The 19,157-nt window shown below is 41.6% G+C and overlaps 1 protein-coding gene across 11 annotated transcripts in view; it reads right to left on the reverse strand.

Annotated features, from left to right (window-relative positions):
- The window catches only part of RALGPS1 (Ral GEF with PH domain and SH3 binding motif 1), a 407,684-nt gene that overhangs the window by 63,285 nt on the left and 325,242 nt on the right, over positions 1-19,157 (reverse strand). The gene's annotated exons all lie outside the window — the stretch shown is intronic.

Below are 19,157 nucleotides of genomic sequence, written 5' to 3' on the forward strand. Positions count from 1 at the left end.
TCCCTATTTGTGGACGATATGATACTATACATAGAGAACCCAAAAGACTCTACAAGAAACCTACTAGAACTAAGAGAAAGATTCAATAGAGTAGCAGGACACAAGATAAACATACAAAAATCAGTTGGATTCCTATACATCACTAAAGAGAACTACAAAAAGAAAATCAGGAAAACAATACCATTTACATTAGCCCCTAAACAAATAAAATACTTAGGAATAAATCTAACCAGGAACGTAAAAGACCTATACAAAGAAAACTACAAACGCTACTGCAAGAAACCAAAAGAGACCTACATAAATGGAGAAACATACCATGCTCATGGATACGTAGACTCAACATTGTGAAAATGTCAATTCTACCCAAAACAATCCACAAATACAATGCAATCCCAGTCCAAATACCAACTGCATTCTTTAATGAGACGGAAAAACTAATCATTAACTTTACATGTAAAGGGAAGAGGCCCCGGATAAGTAAAGCGCTGAAGAAGACGAATAAAATAGGAGAACTCACACTACCTGACTTCAGAATCTACTATACAACTACAGTAGTCAAAACAGCCTAGTACTGGTACAGTGACAGACACATTGACCAATGGAACAGAATTGAGATTCCAGATGTAAATCCATCCACCCTATGGCCATCTCATCTTTGACAAAGGCCCAAAGTCCATCCGATGGGGAAAATAGTCTTTTTAACAAACAGTGCTTACAAAACTGGACGTCCATCTGCAAAAAAGTGAAACAGGATCTATACCTTACACCATGCACAAAAACTAATTCAAAATGGATCAAAGACCTAAATATAAAACCAAAAACTATAAAGATCATGGAAGAAAAAAATAGGGTCGCCACTAGGGTCCATAATATATGGCATAAATAGGATACGAACTATAACTAACAATACATAGACACCAGAAGGTAAGCTAGATAACTGGGATCTTCTAAAAATTAAACACTTACGCTCATCAAAAGACTTCACCAAAAGAGAGAGAGAGAGAAAAGAAGAAAAAAAAAACCTACAGGCTGAGAAATAATTTTTGGCCATGAAAAATCTGACAAAGATCTAATGCCTAAAATCTATAGGAAAATCCACCACATCTACAACAAAATGACAATCCAATTAAAAAATGGGAAAAGAACATGAACAGTATTTCTCTGAAGAAGACATTTAGGTGGCTAACAGACACATGAGGAAATGCTCACAGTCATTAGCCCATAGAGAAATGCGAATCAAAACTACGAGATATCATCTCACCCCAACATTACTGGCATGAATCAAAAAAAAAAAAAAAAAAACCCGGAAAATAACGAATGTTATTTTGGAGAGTGGAACTCTTATACGCTGCTTGTGGGAATGTAAAATGAAATGATCATTTTGGAAAATGATATGGTGCTTCCTTAAAAAGCTAGAAATAGAAATACCATACAATCCAGCAATCTCACTCCTAGGAATATATCCGAGAGAAATAAGAACTCTCACATGAACAGACATAGGCACACCCATGTTCACTGCAGCATGATAATAGCAAAAAGATGGAAATAACCTAAGTGCCCATCAACAGATGAATGAATAAACAAACTGTGGTACATACACACAATGATAAAGGATGATGAATCTGCAAAAAATCTCACGACATGAATGAATCTAGAGGGCATTATGCTGAGTGAAACAAGTCAATCACAAAAGGAAAAACTCAAGAAAAGGTTTAAACATGGAAAGAAACGATTTTTGATGGTTACAAGGAAGGGGAGGGGTGGGGAGGGAAAAACACTAACTACATAATCGATAAGTGGTAACTTTGATGAAGGGTAAGACAGTACACAATACTGGAGAAGTCAGCACAACTTGACCAAGGCAAAGTCACAGAAGATTCACAGACACATCCAAACTCCCTGAGGGACCCAGTTACTGGGCTGAGGGCTGGGGACCACAGTCTCGAGGGACATCTAGTTCAGCTGGCATAATGTAGTTTATAAAGAAAATGTTCTACATCCTACTTTGGTGAGTAGCATCTGGGGTCTTAAAAGCTTGTGAGTGGGCATCTAAGATGGTCTCATCTGGAGCAAGGGAAAATGAAGAAAACCATAGATACAAGGGAAAGATTAGTCCAAAGGACTAACGGACCATGACTACACAGCCTACTGAGTCCAGCACAACTAGATGATGCCCAGCTACCATTGCTGACTGCTCTGACAGGGATCACAACAGAAGGTTCCAGACACAGCTAGAGAAAAATGTAGGACAAAATTCAAACTGACAAAAGGAAGACCAGACTTACTGGTCTGACAGAGGCTGCAAAAACCCCGAGAGTATGGTCCCTGGACACCTTTTAACTCAGTACTGTAGTCATTCCTGCGGCTCATCTTTCAGCCAAAGATTAGACAGGCCTATAAAATACAGTACACAGGTAGTTTAACCATGTGTATGAGACTAAATGGGCACAACAGCCCAGGGCAAGGATGAGAAGGCAGGAGGGGACAAGAAAGCTGGACAAATGGAAACGGGGAACCAAGGTCGAGAAGGAGAGAGTGTTGACATGTCACAGGGTTGGCAACCAATGTCACAAAACAATATATGTATTAATTATTTAACAAGAAACTTACTTGCTCTGTTAACTTTCACCTAAAGCACAATTTAAAAAAAAAACAAAAAGACTATACACACAAAACCAACAGCAATGAGGAAATGAAAAGACTCCCCCCCTCCCCGGAAAAACAAAAACAAAAAATTCAGCACTAAAATTAAGCAGTACGAAGAGACCATCAACACTACACACACACAAAAAAGCATAATAAAATGACAGCAATACTTTTTTTTTTTTTTGTCAATAATCGCACTGACTGTAAATGGCCTAAATGTGCCAGTAAAGAGATGGACAGTGGCAGAATGGATAAAAAAAATGATCCACTGATATGCTGTCTGCAAGACACATGCCTTAAACACAAACAAAATAAACAAAAACTTAAAGGATGGAAAAAGATACATCAAGCAAACAATAACTTAAAAAGAGGAGTGGCAATATTAATCTCTGATAAAATAGACTTTATGGCAAAATCCACTGTAAAAGAACAGGAAGGACATTATACTATGATTTAAGGGTTAATCCACCAAGAGAACATAACCATAATAAATATATCCATACCCAATGACAGAGCTCTAAAACAAACTCTAACAGCACTGAAAAGAGAAATAGACAATTTCACAATAATACTAGGAAACTTTAACACACCACTCTCCGTGAAGGACACAACAACTAGTAAGAAACTCAACAAAGACACAGGAGATCTAAATATCACAATCAACCAACTAGTCCTCATAGACATATACAGAACACTTCACCAAACAGTGGCAAAATACACATCTCCAATGCTCATGGATCATTCTCCACAAGAGGCCACTTTTTTTTTTTTTTTATTAACTTTTATTGAGCTTCAAGTGAACGTTTACAAATCAAGTCAGTCTGTCACATACAAGTTTATATACATCTTACTCCGTACTCCCACTTGCTCTCCCCCTAATGATTCGGCCCTTCCAGTCTCTCCTTTCGTGACAATTTTGCCAGCTTCCAACTCTATCCTCCCATCCCCCCTCCAGACAGGAGATGCCAACACAGTCTCAAGTGTCCACCTGATATAATTAGCTCACCCTTCATCAGCATCTCTCTCCTACCCACTGTCCAGTCCCTTTCATGTCTGATGAGTTGTCTTCGGGGATGGTTCCTGTCCTGTGCCAACAGAAGGTTTGGGGACCATGACTGCCGGGATTCCTCTAGTCTCAGTCAGACCAGTAAGTATGGTCTTTTTATGAGAATCTGGGGTCTGCATCCCACTGATCTCCTGCTCCCTCAGGGGTTCTCTGTTGGGCTCCCTGTCAGGGCAGTCATCGATTGTGGCCGGGCACCAACTAGTTCTTCTGGTCTCAGGATGATGTAGGTCTCTGGTTCATGCGGCCCTTTCTGTCTCTTGGGCTCTTAGTTGTCGTGTGACCTTGGTGTTCTTCATTCTCCTTTGCTCCAGGTGGGTTGAGACCAATTGATGCATCTTAGATGGCCGCTTGTTAGCATTTAAGACCCCAGACGCCACATTTCAAAGTGGGAGGCAGAATGTTTTCATAATAGAATTATTTTGCCAATTGACTTAGAAGTCCCCTTAAACCATGGTCCCCAAACCCCCGCCCTTGCTCCACTGACCTTTGAAGCATTCATTTTACCCCGGAAACTTCTTTGCTTTTGGTCCAGTCCAATTGAGCTGACCTTCCATGTATTGAGTGTTGTCCTTCCCTTCACCTAAAGCAGTTCTTATCTACTAATTAATCAGTAAAAAACCAAGAGGCCACTTTTTACACCAAAAAGTGTGTCTCAACAAATTCAAAAACACCAAAATAATACAAAGCATCTTCTCTGATCATAACACTATCAAAATAGAAATCAATAACAGGAAGAGCAAGGGAAAAAAACCTAATACATGAAAACTAAGTAACACCCTGCTTAAAAACTACTGGGTAATAGAACTAATTAAAGATTGAGTTAAAAAATTTCTAGAATCAAATGATGATGAAAACATAACATACCAAAACCTTAGAGACACAGCAAAAGCAGTGCTCAGAGGTAAATTTATAGCAATAAAAGCACACATAAAAAGGAAGAAAGGGCAAAAAACAAAAACATTATCCCTACATCTTGAACAATTAGAAAGAACGCAGCAAAAGAAGACTACAATCACCAGAAGAAATAAAGTAATAAAAATTAGAGCAGAAATAAATGAAACAGAACAGAAAAACAAGATAAAGAATCAACAAGACTAAAAGCTGGTTCTCTGAAAGGATCAATAAAACTGACAAACTACTGGCCAAACTGACAAAAGAAAAACAGGAGAAGATGCAAATAACCCAAATAAGAAATGAAATGGGGAACATCAGAACAGAACCAACTGAAATAAAAAGAATCATAAAAGAATATTATGAAAAATTATACTGCAACAAATTTGAAAACCTAGATGAAATGGCCAAATTTCTAGAAACACATTATCTACCCCTAAGCTAACACAAACTGAGGTAGAAATCTTGAAAAGACCCAAAACAAAAGAAGAAATTGAAATGGTCATAAAAAAAACCCCAAAAAACTCCACCCAAAAAAGAGCCCCAGGCCAGATGGCTTCACTGGAGAATTCTACCAAACATTCAGAGAAGAGCTGACACCAGTTCTACTCAAACTACTCCAGAACACAGAAAAGGAAGGATACTCCCAAATTCATTCTATGAAACCAGCATAACCCTGATACCAAAGCCAGGCAAAGATATCACTGAAAAAAAAAAAAAGACTACAGACCAATATCCTTCATAAATATAGGCATGAAAATTCTCAACAAAATCCTAGCCAATAAGGTTCAACAGCATATAAAAAATATAACACGTCATGACAAAGTGAGATTCATACCAGGCATGCAAAGATGGTTCAACATTAGAAAATCAATCAACTTAATCTACCACATAAATAAAATAAGGAATCACATGATCATCTCAATCAACACACAAAAGGCATTTCATAAAGTCGAACACTTATTTCTTATAAAAACTCTCAGCAAAATAGGAATAGAATAATAAAGGGAATTTATACAAAACCAACGGCCAACATTATCCTCAACAGAGAGAGTCTGAAAGCATTCCCGTTGAGAATAGGAACCAGATAAGATGCCCTTTATCACCCACTTATTCAATATTGTATTGGAAGTCCTAGTGAGACCAATAAGGCAGGAAAAGAAAATAAAGGGCATCCAAATTGGTAAGGAAGAAGTAAAACTATTACTATTTGCAGATGATGTGATCCTATATACAGAAAATCCTAAAGATTCCACAAGAAAGCTACCGGAACTAATAGAAGGATTCAGCAAAGTAGAAGGATACAAGATCAACATACAAAAATCAGTTGGATTCCTCTACTCTAACAATGAGAACTCTGAAAAGGAAATCGGGAAAACAATACAATTTACAATAGCCCCTAAAAGATAAGATACTTAGGAATAAATCTAACCAGGGACATAAAAGCCTTATACAAAGAAAATTACAAAACACCGCGGCAGGAAACCAAAAGAGACTTACATAAATGGAAAAATATACCACTCCCTTGGACAGGAAGACTTAACATTGTGAAAATGTCAGTACTACCCAAAGTGATATATAGATATAATGCAATCCTAATCCAAATCCCAAAAGCATTCTTCAACAAGATGGAAAAACCAATCTCTAGCTTTACATGGAAGGGAAACAGGCCCTGAATAAGTAAAGCTTTATTAAAGAAGAACTAAGTAGGAAGCCTCACACTGCCTGACCTAAGAACCTACTATACAAAACAGCCTGGTATTGGTACAAGAACAAACAAATTGAGAACCAAAAAGTAAATCCAACCACCTATGGACAGCTGATCTTCCACAAAGGACCAAAGTGTATTAAATGGGGAAGAGACAGCCACTTCAACAAATGGTGCTGGCAAAACTTGGTATCTATCTTTAGAAAAATGAAATGGGACCCATACCTCACACCATACACAAAAACTAACTCAAAATGGATCAAAGACCTAAATATAAAACCTAAAGCTATAAAGATCATGGAGGAAAAAATGGGGACAATGCTAGGGGCACTAATATATGGCATAAATAGAATACCAAACATAACTAAAAATGCACACACAGAAGTTGAACTAGATAAATAGGATCTCCTAAAAATTAAACACTTAAGCTCAACAAAAGACTTCTCCAAAAGAGTAAAAGAGAACCTATGAAAAAAAAAAAAAAAAGAGAACCTATAGACTGGGAAAAAATTTTTGGCTATGACATATCTGTCAGGGGTCTAATGATCTCCAAAATTTATAGAAAACTTCAGTACCTCAACAGCAACAACAAAAAAGACAAAGAATCCAATTAAAAAATAGGCAAAGGATATGAACAGACACTTCATGGAAGAAGACATTCAGGGGCTAACAAACACATGAAGAAATGCTCACGATCATCAGCAATTAGAGAGACGCAAGTCAAAACTAATGAGATATCATCTCACCCTGACATTACCCACACTAATAAATAAATAAATAATCGATGTTGATGAGGTTGTGGAGAGACTGGAACTCTTATACACTGCTAGCGGGAATGTAAAATGGTACAACCACTATGGAAAATGGTATGGTGCTGCCACAAAAAGCTAGAAATAGAAATACCATATGATCTAGCAATCCGCCTCTTGGATATATACCCTAAAGAAATAAGAGCCATGACACGAATAGACATATGTACACCCATGTTCACTACAGTATTATTCACAATAACACAAAGGTAGAAATAACCAAAGTGCCCATCAACAGATAAATGGATTAACAAACTGTGGTACATGCAATGGAATACTACGCAATGATAAAGAATGATGATGAATCCACAAAACATCTCACGACACAGATAAATTTGGAGGACATTATGCTGAGTGAAATAAGTCAATCATAAAAGGGCAAATATTGTATAAGACCACTATTATAATGTAACAACAAAAGGTTTACATACAGGAAAAAAAAGAAAAAACATTCTTTGATGGTTAAGAGGGATGGGAAAGGGAGGGAGGGAAAATTACCAAATAGATAGTAAACACCAAAAAACCAAACCTGTTGCCTTGATTCCAACTCATAGCAACTCCATAGGATGTCCTGGTGGATTCAAACTGCCAACCTTTTGGTGAGCAGCCATAGCTCCTAACCACTACACCACCAGAGTTTCTAAGATAGTAGACACATGAAAATACTAATAAAGGGAAATGCAATGCACAATATGGGAGAAGTCAGAGCAACACGACCAAGGCAAGAGAGGACACTGAGAGGAATGTAGGAATAAAGAGAAGCTATGGTCGACTCCCCCCACGTGTCTGTCAGTTTATCATACTGTGGGGGCTTGTGTGTTGCTGTGAGGCTGGAAGCTATGCCACTGGTATTCAGATACCAGCAGGGTTACCCATGGAGGACAGGTTTCAGATGACCTTCCAGACTAAGACAGACTAGGAAGAAGGACCTGGCAGTCTACTTCTGAAAAGCATTAGCCAGTGAAAACCTTACGAATAGCAGAGGAACACTGTCTGATATAGTGCTGGAAGATGAGCCCCCCAGGTTGGAAGGCACTCAAAAGATGACTGGGGAAGAGGTGTCTCCTCAAAGTAGAGCCAACCTTAATGACATGGATGGAGTAAAGCTTTCGGGACCTTCATTTGCTGACGTGGCATGACTCAAAATGAGAAGAAACAGCTGCAACCACCCATTAAAAATCGGAACCTGCAATGTACGAAGTATGAATCTAGGAAAATTGGAAATCGTCAAAAATGAAATGGAATGCATAAACATCGATATCCTAGGCATCAGTGAGCTGAAATGAACTGGTATTGGCCATTTTGAATTGGACAATCACATAGTCTACTATGATGGGAATGACAACTCGAAGAGGAACGGTGTTGCGTTCACTGTCAAAAATAACATTCCAAGATCTGTCCTGAAGTATAACGCTGTCAGTGATAGGATAATATCCGTACACCTACAAGGAAGACCAGTTGATATGACTATTATTCAAATTTAGGCACCAACCACTAGGGCCAAAGATGCAGAAATGGAAGATTTTTATCAGCTGCTGCAGTCTGAAATTGATCCAACATGCAATCAATATGCATTGATAATTGCTGGCTATTGGAATATGAAAGTTGGAAACAAAGAAGAAGGATCAGTAGTTGGAAAATATGGCCTTGGGAATAGAAACAATGCCGGAGATCAAATGACTGAATTTTGCAAGACCAACGACTTCTTCATTGCAAATACCTTCTTTCACCAACATAAACTGCGACTATACACATGGACCTCACCAGATGGAACACACAGAAATCAAACTGACTACATCTGTGGGAAGAGATGATGGAAAAGCTCAACATCATCAGTCAGAAGAAGGACAGGGGTCGACTGTGGAACAGACCATCAATTGCTCATATGCAAGTTCAAGCTGAAACTGAAGAAAATCAGAACAAGTCCACGAGAGCCAAAATATGACCTTGAGTATATCCCACCTGAATTCAGAGACCATCTCAAAAATACATTTGACGCACTGAACACTAGTGACCAAAGACCAGATGAGTTGTGGAATGACACCAAGGACATCATCCATGAAGAAAGCAAGAGGTCACTGAAAAGACAGGAAAGAAAGAAAAGACCAAGATGGATGTCAGAGGAGACTCTGAAACTTGCTCTTGAACATCGAGCAGCTAAAGCAAAAGGAAGAATTCATGAAGTAAAAGTACTGAACAGAAGATTTCAAAGGGCCTCTTGAGAAGACAAAGTATTATAATGACATGTGCAAAGAGCTGGAGATGGAAAACCGAAAGGGAAGAACACACTCGGCGTTTCTCAAGCTGAAAGAACTGAAGAAAAAATTCAAGCCTCGAGTTGCAATAGTGAAGGATTCCATGGGGAAAATATTAAACGACGCAGGAAGCATCAAAAGAAGATGGAAGGAATACACAGAGTCATTATGCCAAAAAGAATTAATCGATATTCAACTATTTCAAGAGGTGGCATATGATCAGGAACCGATGGTACTGAAGGAAGACGTCCAAGCTGCTCTGAAGGCATTGGCGAAAAACAAGGGTCCAGGAATTGATGGAATATCAATTGAGATGTTTCAACAAACAGATGCAGTGCTGGAGGTGCTCACTCGTCTATGCCAAGAAAATGTGGAAGACAGCTTCCTGGCCAACTGACTGGAAGAGATCCATATTTATGCCTATTCCCAAGAAAGGTGATCCAACTGAATGTGCAAATTATAGAACAATATAGATAGTATCACACGCAAGCAAAATTTTGGTGAAGATCATTCAAAAACGGCTGTAGCAATATATTGACAGGGAACTGCCAAAAATTCAGGCTGGTTTCAGAAGAGGATGTGGAACCAGGGATATCATTGCTGATGTCAGATGGATCCTGGCTGAAAGCAGAGAATACCAGAAGAATGTTTACCTGTGTTTTATTGACTATGCAAAGGCATTCGACTGTGTGGATCATAATAAACTACGGATAACACTGCGAAGAATGGGAATTCCAGAACACTTAATTGTGCTCATGAGGAACCTTTACATAGATCAAGAGGCAGTTGTTCGGACAGAACAAGAGGATACTGATTGGTTAAAGTCAGGAAAGGTGTGTGCCAGGGTTGTATTCTTTCACCATACCTATTTAATCTGTATGCTGAACAAATAATCCGAGAAGCTGGACCTCTATGAAGAAGGACAGGGCATCAGGATTGGAGGAAGACTCATTAACAATCTGCGTTATGCAGATGACACAACCTTGCTTGCTGAAAGTGAAGAGGACTTGAAGCACTAACTAATGAAGATCAAAGACCACAGCTTTCAGTATGGATTACACTTCAACATAAAGAAAACAAAAATCCTCACAACTGGACCAATGAGCAATGTCATGATAAATGGAGAAAAGATTGAAGTTGTCAAGGATTTCATTTTATTTGGATCCACAATCAACAGCCATGGAAGCAGCAGTCAATATCCAAGAGGTGTGGGAGGGTGTCAGGGAGCACACCCACCAACAGATACAGGTTTAGTAGTGGATATTTCTAAACATATGACTGTAGGTTCTCCTCCTACATTAATATAGACAACACAGCACACAAGTGGCACAGTCAGGGAAACCTCTTAGACATAACCAAACACCTCATGGGATAAAGTTCCTAGGCCTGAAGGCAAAGGACCATAGACTTGAGGGATATCTATATCAATTGGCACAACCTAGTTCACAGATGTCCTACATCCTACTTTGGTGAGTAGCATCTGGTGTCTCAAAAGCTTGTGAGCAACCATGTAAGACACAATTATTAGTCTCTTCCAGTTCGGAGCAGAGGAAGAATGAGAAAACCAAAGACTCAAAGGAACAATTAGTCCAAAGGACTAATGGATGACATGAACCACAGCCTATACAACCCTGAGACCAGAAGAACTAGATGGTGCCTTGGTACCACTACCAACTCCTCTGACTGGGCTCACAACAAAGGATCCTGGACGGAGTACGAGAAAAACTGTAGAACAAAAAAATCAAATTCATAAAAAGACCAGACTTACTGGTCTGACAGAGATTGGAGGGACCCCCAAGACTATGGCCCTAACCCACCCTTCTGACCTAGAACTGAAACGATCCCCAGAGATCACCTTCCAGCCAATCAATATACAAACCCATAAAATAATAACATCCAAGAGGAAGGTGCTCCTCAGAACAATCAATTATGCAAGATAAAAAGGCAATATTTGCTCAAAAGCAAAGATGGGAAGGCAGGAAGGAGCAGAAAATCAGGACAGAAAGAAATGGGGAATCCAGGATAGAAACGGGGAGAGTGCTAGCACACTGTGGGGAATGAAGCCAAGGGCATGAAAAACTTTATGTACAAACTATCAAATGGGAACCTAATTTGCTCTGTAAACGCACAAATTACAAAGAGAGAGAGAGAGAGACCGGTAAATACAGCTCCTCCTCTCCTGCCCCAGGGCTCGGTGAGTGGCTCAGTTCTTGAGCTACCCACCGCACCATAACCACTGTCATGGACTGAATTGTGCCCCCCTCCCAAATATCTGTCAACTGGGCTAGATCATCAGTCCCTTGTATGATTGTATGATTGTCAACCATTTTTATCTTCTGATGTGATTTCCCTATATGTTGTAAATCTTATCACTATGATGTAATAAGATGGATTATCAGCAATTATACTGATGAGGTCTACAAGATTAGGTAGTGTCTTAAGGCGATCTTTTTTTTTTTAATAGTTTTTATTGTGCTTTAAGTGAAAGTTTACAAATCAAGTCAGTCTCTCACAAAAAAACCCATATACGCCTTGCTACACACTCCCAATTACTCTCCCCCTAATGAGACAGCTCGCTCTCTCTCTCCACTCTCTCTTTTCGTATCCTTTTCGCCAGCTTCTAACCCCCTCCACCCTCTCATTTCCCTTCCAGGCAGGAGATCCCAACATAGTCTCAAGTGTCCACCTGATCCAAGAAGCTCACTCCTCACCAGCATCCCTCTCCACTGTCCAGTCCAATCCATGTCTGAAGAGTTGGCTTCGGGAATGGTTCCTGGCCTGGGCCAACAGAAGGTCTGGGGGCCATGACCACTGGGGTCCTTCTAGTCTCAGTCAGACCATTAAGTCTGGTCTCATGAGAATTTGGGGTCTGCATCCCACTGGTGTCCTGCTCCCTCAGGCGTTCTCTGTTGTGTTCCCTGTCAGGGCAGTCATCGGTTGTAGCCGGGCACCATCTAGTTCTTCTGGTCTCAGGATGATGTAGTTGCTGGTTCATGTGGCCCTTTCTGTCTCTTGGGCTCGTAATCGCCTTGTGTTCTTGGTGTTCTTCATTCTCCTTTGATCCAGGTGGGCTGAGACCAATTGATGCATCTTAGATGGCTGCCTGCTAGCATTTAAGACCCCAGACGCCACTCTTCAAGGTGGGATGCTCAGTGTTTTCTTAACAGATTTTATCATGCCAATTGACCCTGAAACCATGGTCCCCAGACCCCTGCCCCTGCTATGTCGGTCTTCGAAGCATTCAGTTTATTAAGGAAACTTCTTTGCTTTTGGTTTAGTCCAATTGTGCTGACCTCCCCTGTATTGTGTGTTCTTTCCCTTCACCTAAAGTAGTTCTTATCTACTATCTAATTACTGAGTACCCCTCTCCCACCCTCCCTCCCTACTCCCTCTCGTGACCACAAAAGAATGTTTTCTTCTCAGTTTAAACTATTTCTCAAGTTCTTATAATAGTGGTCTTATACAATATTTGCCCTTTTGTAACTGACTAATTTCACTCAGCATAATGCCTTCCAGGTTCCAAGGCAATCTCTTTTGAGATATAAAAGACAGAAGCAAGCAGAGAGACATGGGGACCTCATACCACCAAGAAAGCAATGCCAGGAGCATAGCGCATCCTTTGGACCTGAGGTTTCTATGCTGAGTTGCTCCCAGACCAAGGGAAGACTGATGCATCAGATCAAGGACCTTCCTCCAGAGCCAACAGAGAAAGCCTTTCCCTGGGGCTGACGCCCTGAATTCGGACTTGTAGCCTACTCCACTATGAGAGCATAAACTTCTCTTTGTTAAAGCCATCCACTTGTAGTCTTTCTGTTACAGCAGCACTACATAACTAAGACAACCACCAATTAGTAGTTTTAGTTCTCTGAGCCTGGCTTCTGTTATGTGTATTTTTTTTTTTTTAATTAATCTTAATTTGTTTGTTTTTGTGATTTCCCTATTTGAGTTGATATCAGGACGTTCTGTTTTGTGACCTTGTGTTGTGCTGATATCTGATATTATTGGTTCTCTGACCAAACAATATCCTTTAGTATTTCTTGTAGCTTTGGTTTGGTTTTTGCAAATTCTCTAAACTTGTGTTTGTCTGTAAATATCTTAATTTCGCCTTCATATTTCAGAGAGAGTTTTGCTGGATATATGATCCTTGGTTGGCAGTTTTTCTCCTTCAGTGTTCTGTATATGTCGTCCCATTCCCTTCTTGCCTGCATGGTTTCTGCTGAGTAGTCAGAACATATTCTTATTGATTCTCCCTTGAAGGAAACCTTTCTTTTCTCCCTGGCTGCTTTTAAAATTTTCTGTCTATCTTTGGTTTTGGTGAGTTTGATGATAATATGTCTTGGTGTTTTTCTTTTTGTATCAATCTTAAATGGGGTTCGATGAGCATCTTGGATAGATATCCTTTCGTCTTTCATGATGTCAGGGAAGTTTTGTGTCAGGAGTTCTTCAACTATTTTCTCTGTGTTTTCTGTCCCCCCTCCCTGTTCTGGGACTCCAATCACCCGCAGGTTATCCTTCTTAATAGAGTCCCACATAATTCTTAGGGTTTCTTCATTTTTTTTTAATTCTTTTATCTGATTTTTTTTCAGCTATGTTGGTGTTGATTCCCTGGTCCTCCAGATGTCCCAGTCTGCATTCTAATTGCTCGAGTCTGCTCCTCTGACTTCCTAGTGTGTTGTCTAATTCTGTTATTTTATTGTTAATCTTTTGGATTTCTACATGTTGTCTCTCTATGGATTCTTGCAACTTATTAATTTTTCCAGTATGTTCTTGAATAATCTTTTTGAGTTCTTCAACAGTTTTATCAGTGTGTTCCTTGGCTTTTTCTGCAGATATCCTAATTTCATTTGTGATATCATTAAGCATTCTGTAAATTAGTTTTTTATATTCTGTATCTGATAATTCCAAAATTGTATCTTCATTTGGGAAAGATTTTGATTCTTTTGTTTGGGGGGTTGGAGAAGCTGTCACGGTCTGCTTCTTTAAGTGGTTTGATATGGATTGTTGTCTCCGAGCCATCACTGGGAAACTAGTTTTTCCAGAAAATCCGCTAAAAAAAAACTGCAGTCAGATCCCTATCAGAATTCTCCCTCTGGCTCAGGCTATTCAGATGTTAATGAAGCCGCCTGGGGAGGGTGGGGGAGGGAACAGAGAGATAGGAGAGTAGCATCTCAGAATATAGCCAGAGTTGCTTGTCTTGCTTGGAATGACTGTTATATCTGAGATTCCCGCGGGCGCGTTGCCTATGTGTGCTGGCTGTGTGGAGATTGCCCCCAGGGGGTCTGGCCCGCTGGAGTCACGGTCAGATCCTCCGCTTCCAGCCCCACGCCCAGCGTCAAGGCTCCCCTACTGGGACGGTGCACTCTCAACTCCAAAATCAGTCGCTGCCTCCCGGGGACTTCTCGTCCCTCCAGCCGCGTGGCCGTGCCGCCCCCGTGAACCAGGTGGGCCCCCTCCCGGGGTTAGTTCAGATGGGTGGAGTAGCTCCCCGTGCTTGTGCCACGACCAAGTGTCCCAGCTGGAACGCTGTTCTCCCCACTCCAATACCAGTCGCTGCCTCCCGGGGACTTCTCCTACCGGCTGCGTCCCACGCCGCCCGCGCGACCCGGCTGGTCCCCTTCCCGGGGTTAGTTCAGGGGGTGGAGCAACTTTCCGTGTTTATGGCGTACCTGCGAGCAGTCCAAATCCCTGCGGGACGGTTCCCCGGCTCGGATGCTGCTCTTTCTGCTCCAAGATCAGTCACTGCCTCCCGGGGACTTCTCCTACCGGCTGCGTCCCACGCCGCCCGTGGAACCGGCTGGTCCCCCTCCCGGGGTTAGTTCAGGGGGGTGGAGGAGGTCTCTGTGCTTGTGCCGTACCTGACTGGTACGCTGGCTCCAGGCTCTGGAAACTATCGCTGCTTCCCCGTATTAGTTCGTTCTCCGTCTCTAAATCCGTGTTTGTTGTTCAGGGTTCGTAGATTGTTATGTATGTGATCGATTCACTTGTTTTTCCGTGTCTTTGTTGTAAGAGGGATCCGAGGTAACGTCTGCCTAGTCCGCCATCTTGGCTCCGCATGAGCCTGGCTTCTGGAGTACAATCCTTTGGTCTCTTCCACAGCTTTAGCAGTGGAGGGGATGGTGGTACAGACCTGGACTGGAGGCAGAGGCAGAGACGGGGGCCTGGTCTCTTCCTCAGGGAAGAGGTTGCCAGGTGGGTGCTGGTGAAGAGAGGGGTTCATCGGGGTCAGACAGATGCTGGAAGGGAAGAGATGGCCTCTGCCACCATCTCCCCAGGGAGTGGGCAGCCTATAGTCTCTGCAGGCTGGCTTGTTGAATGGCTGGTGCAGACAAAGGGTCTGGGCTGACAACCCTAGTGGGGGTGGAGGGCACTGATGAGGATGGGACTCTCTGAGACTTAGGTCTGAGACTGCAGCAACAAGAACTCCCTCGTGCTGGACCTTGGGTGGTGTAAAAGGTTAACACCGTCAGCTGCTAACCAAAAGGTTGAAGGTTTGAGTCTACCCAAAGGCGCTTCAGAAGAAAGGCCTGGTACTTCTGAAAAAACTAGCCATGGAAAACCCTATGGAAAACAGTTCCACTCTGACACACACGGGGTTGCCATGAGTTAGAAACAACTCCACGGCAATCGCTACCGGTATTCCAGGCTAGAGCGTACTGAAGGCTCACCTGGGGCCTGAAGGTGACCTCCAGCTTCGGCCCGGTCATTCGTCCATCCATCCACCCACCCTGTGAGGATCAAGCATCTACAAAGGGCAGGCATTATACAAGGTGCTGGAGATTCAACAAGGAATGAGTCAGGCCAGGGAAACAGATGAATAAAAAGAATGATCACAAATTATGGTGAGTGTTCTAAAGAAACAAAAAGCTGAAATAACAGTCTCTCTGAGTTTAAAAGGATGGGCAAAAGCTGACCATGGAAATAAAAGGAAAAGGTATTTCAGACACATGTAAAGGTCCTGGTGTGAGGAACTCTGCAGAGACTCTGCTTTTCTCAGGCCAAGATGAGGCTTGCATTTGACCTGTGTATGGAGAGAACCACTAGAGAGAGGTGCTAACACCCTCCCTCTGGCATGACCGCTTACCCTCCCATATATTCCTGCCTTAATGGCCCTGGCATGCAGGGACAGGGCAGTGAGCTTGGTTCAGGCCCTGCTGGCACTGAAGTAATAGAATCAGGCAGCAGGAAAGGGCACTAGGAGATGGACCATCCAGCACTGTCTGATGGGTGGAAAGAAAGTGTGGCCATGGGGGTGTCTTGGCATCTGGAGAAGGCCAGAGATGTGGCTCATTTTGTTAAGGGATATTAACCTGATAAGGCTGCAGAGGCCTTTGATTCACACTGATTTCGAAGGAACTCAGAAGGGCAGAATGTATTTGAGGCTGCTCTCAATATGCTCCGGAATTTTGGCATTATCTTTTGAAGAAACAGTCTTGAACGGCCAGCCTTTCCTACTGTTCATTCTGTGGCCCTCCACAACTGCTTTAGAATTCTGCTGTTTCCTACATCCCTCTGATGGGAACTCAAACCCCTCTACCTTCCCTCTGTCCCCACACACATACACATAGGTCACGTGTAGGTGACTGAGCATTTGAAACGAATAATGTTAACTGAGAGGGGGAAACTGTTCTAGAACAGGGACAGAAGACAGGCACCAGGAGCTTTCCTTCTGGTCACCCTTGCTAGTGGGTCATCTGTCATGTATAGAAGGCAGTGGATTTGGGAAAGTACTACAGAAGGTATATATATTATATTTAGTATTATATGATATTACTATTTTAGTGTTTAACTCTAAGGTTTATATAGCAAAATCCCAAACTTCAGTTGAGGAAACCTTTATAGTTGTTTTTGTCACTTTAACCATTTTTAAGTATGCAATTCAGTGACATTAATTGCAGTCACCACGTTGTCCAACCCTTATCACTATCCATTTCCAAATGTTTTTCATCACCTTAAACAGAAACTCAGTACCCCTTAAACAATAACTCCCCATTTCCCCCTTCCTTCAGCCCCGCTCCTCACTAATAAATTTTGTCTCTATGTATTCGCCTGTTCTACATATTTTATACAAGTGGGATGATACAATATTTGTCCTTTTGTGTCTGACTTATTTCACTCAGCATAATGTTTTCAAGGTTCTTCCATGGTGTAGCATGTATCAGGATCTCATTTCTCTTTATGGCTCAGGAATATTCCATCCCATGGATATACCACGTGTTTATCCAGTTGATGGGCACTTGGGTTGTTTCTACCTTTTGGTTATTGTCAATAATGCTGCAATGAATACAGGTGTACAAGTGTCTGTTTGAGACACTGTTTTCAATTCTTTGGGGTATATACCAAGGAGTAGAAGTGTTGGGTCACGTGGTAATTCTACGTTTAACTTTTAAAAAAATCTTTATTGTGCAAGTTACAGTTTACAGTTCAAGTTAATTTCTCATACATAAATTTATACACATATTGTTTTGTGACACTAGTTGCAATCACCACAATGTGACAGTACACTTCTCCTTTCCACTCCGGGTTCTCTGAGTCCATTCAACCTTTCTGAGTTCTCATCCTGCCTCCGGACAGGAGCCGGCCATTTGATCTCGTGTATCTGATTGAACTAAGAAGCACACTCCTCATGTGTATTATTTTTTGTTTTACAGTCCTGTCTAATCTTGTTCTAAAGAGTGGGCTCCGGGAATGATTTTAGTTCTGGGTTAAGAGAGTGTCTGGGGGCCATAGTTCTGGACTATGTTTAACTTTTCGAGTATCCACCAAACTATTTTCTACAGTGGTTGCACCATTTTACATTACCACCAGCAATGAGTGAGGGTTCCAATTTCTCCACATCCTTGACACTTGCTATTTTCTGTTTTTCTGATAATGGTCATTTCAGTGGGTGTAAAGTAGTACTTCATTGTGGTTTTGATTTGCACTTCCCTAATGACTTATGTCTATTCAAGTTCTTTGCCCATTTTTTAATTGGGTTATTTGTCTTTTTGTTGCCGAGCTGTAGGAGTGAAGAAGATATTTTAATATTGACCTCATGAACCAAAACTAAAAACCCACTGCTGTTGAGTCAATTCCAACTCACAGCAACCCTATAGGACAGAGTAGAACTGCCCTATAGAGTTTCCAAGGAATGCCTGGTGGGTTCAAACTGCTGACCTTTTGGTTAGCAGCTGTAGCACTTAACCAAGACACCACCAGGGTTTCCTGAAGGCTCGGTAAAAATCAAGCTTAGGCCAGGACTCTTTCTCTCATGGTGTGGACAACAGCCATCTCCCAGGGCTCTGTAGATCAATCGGTATCTCCTTCTGCTAAGTTAGGATAGGGCATACCCAGGAGTGCTAGGAGCAGGTCCACCTTGTAAAATGCAGCCAGAAGAAGTTATAAAAGCCAGCTGAGGGGACCAAAAGTCTGGAGTAAACCCCTGGAGGTGAGACGGAAGATCTTGCTTGGTAGAACTCTGTGGTTTCCCTGTGCCTACCAGGGGATGTTACTGCTGCAGCTGGAGTAGCTTGGGAGGGTGGAGAGAGTGGCTTGAATAGATTACCAGACTATGGGTTGCATGGCACCAGGTAGCAGCTTGCAAAAGCCACATGATTACTGAACACTTGCTCCATGTCAGACTACACCAAGTACCTTCCTAATATAATTTTATTTTTGATGTTCCATGTCCTGGGACAAAGGTTTTATTATCTCCATTTTATAGGTAAGGAAACCAAGGACCAAAGGGATGAAGTCACTTGCCTAATATTCAGTGGCCTAGAATCCTGTTTGGTGTGACCCAGATC

This window comes from Loxodonta africana, chromosome 9 (genome assembly GCF_030014295.1).
Source record: "Loxodonta africana isolate mLoxAfr1 chromosome 9, mLoxAfr1.hap2, whole genome shotgun sequence".
Classification (NCBI taxonomy): Eukaryota; Metazoa; Chordata; class Mammalia; order Proboscidea; family Elephantidae; genus Loxodonta; species Loxodonta africana.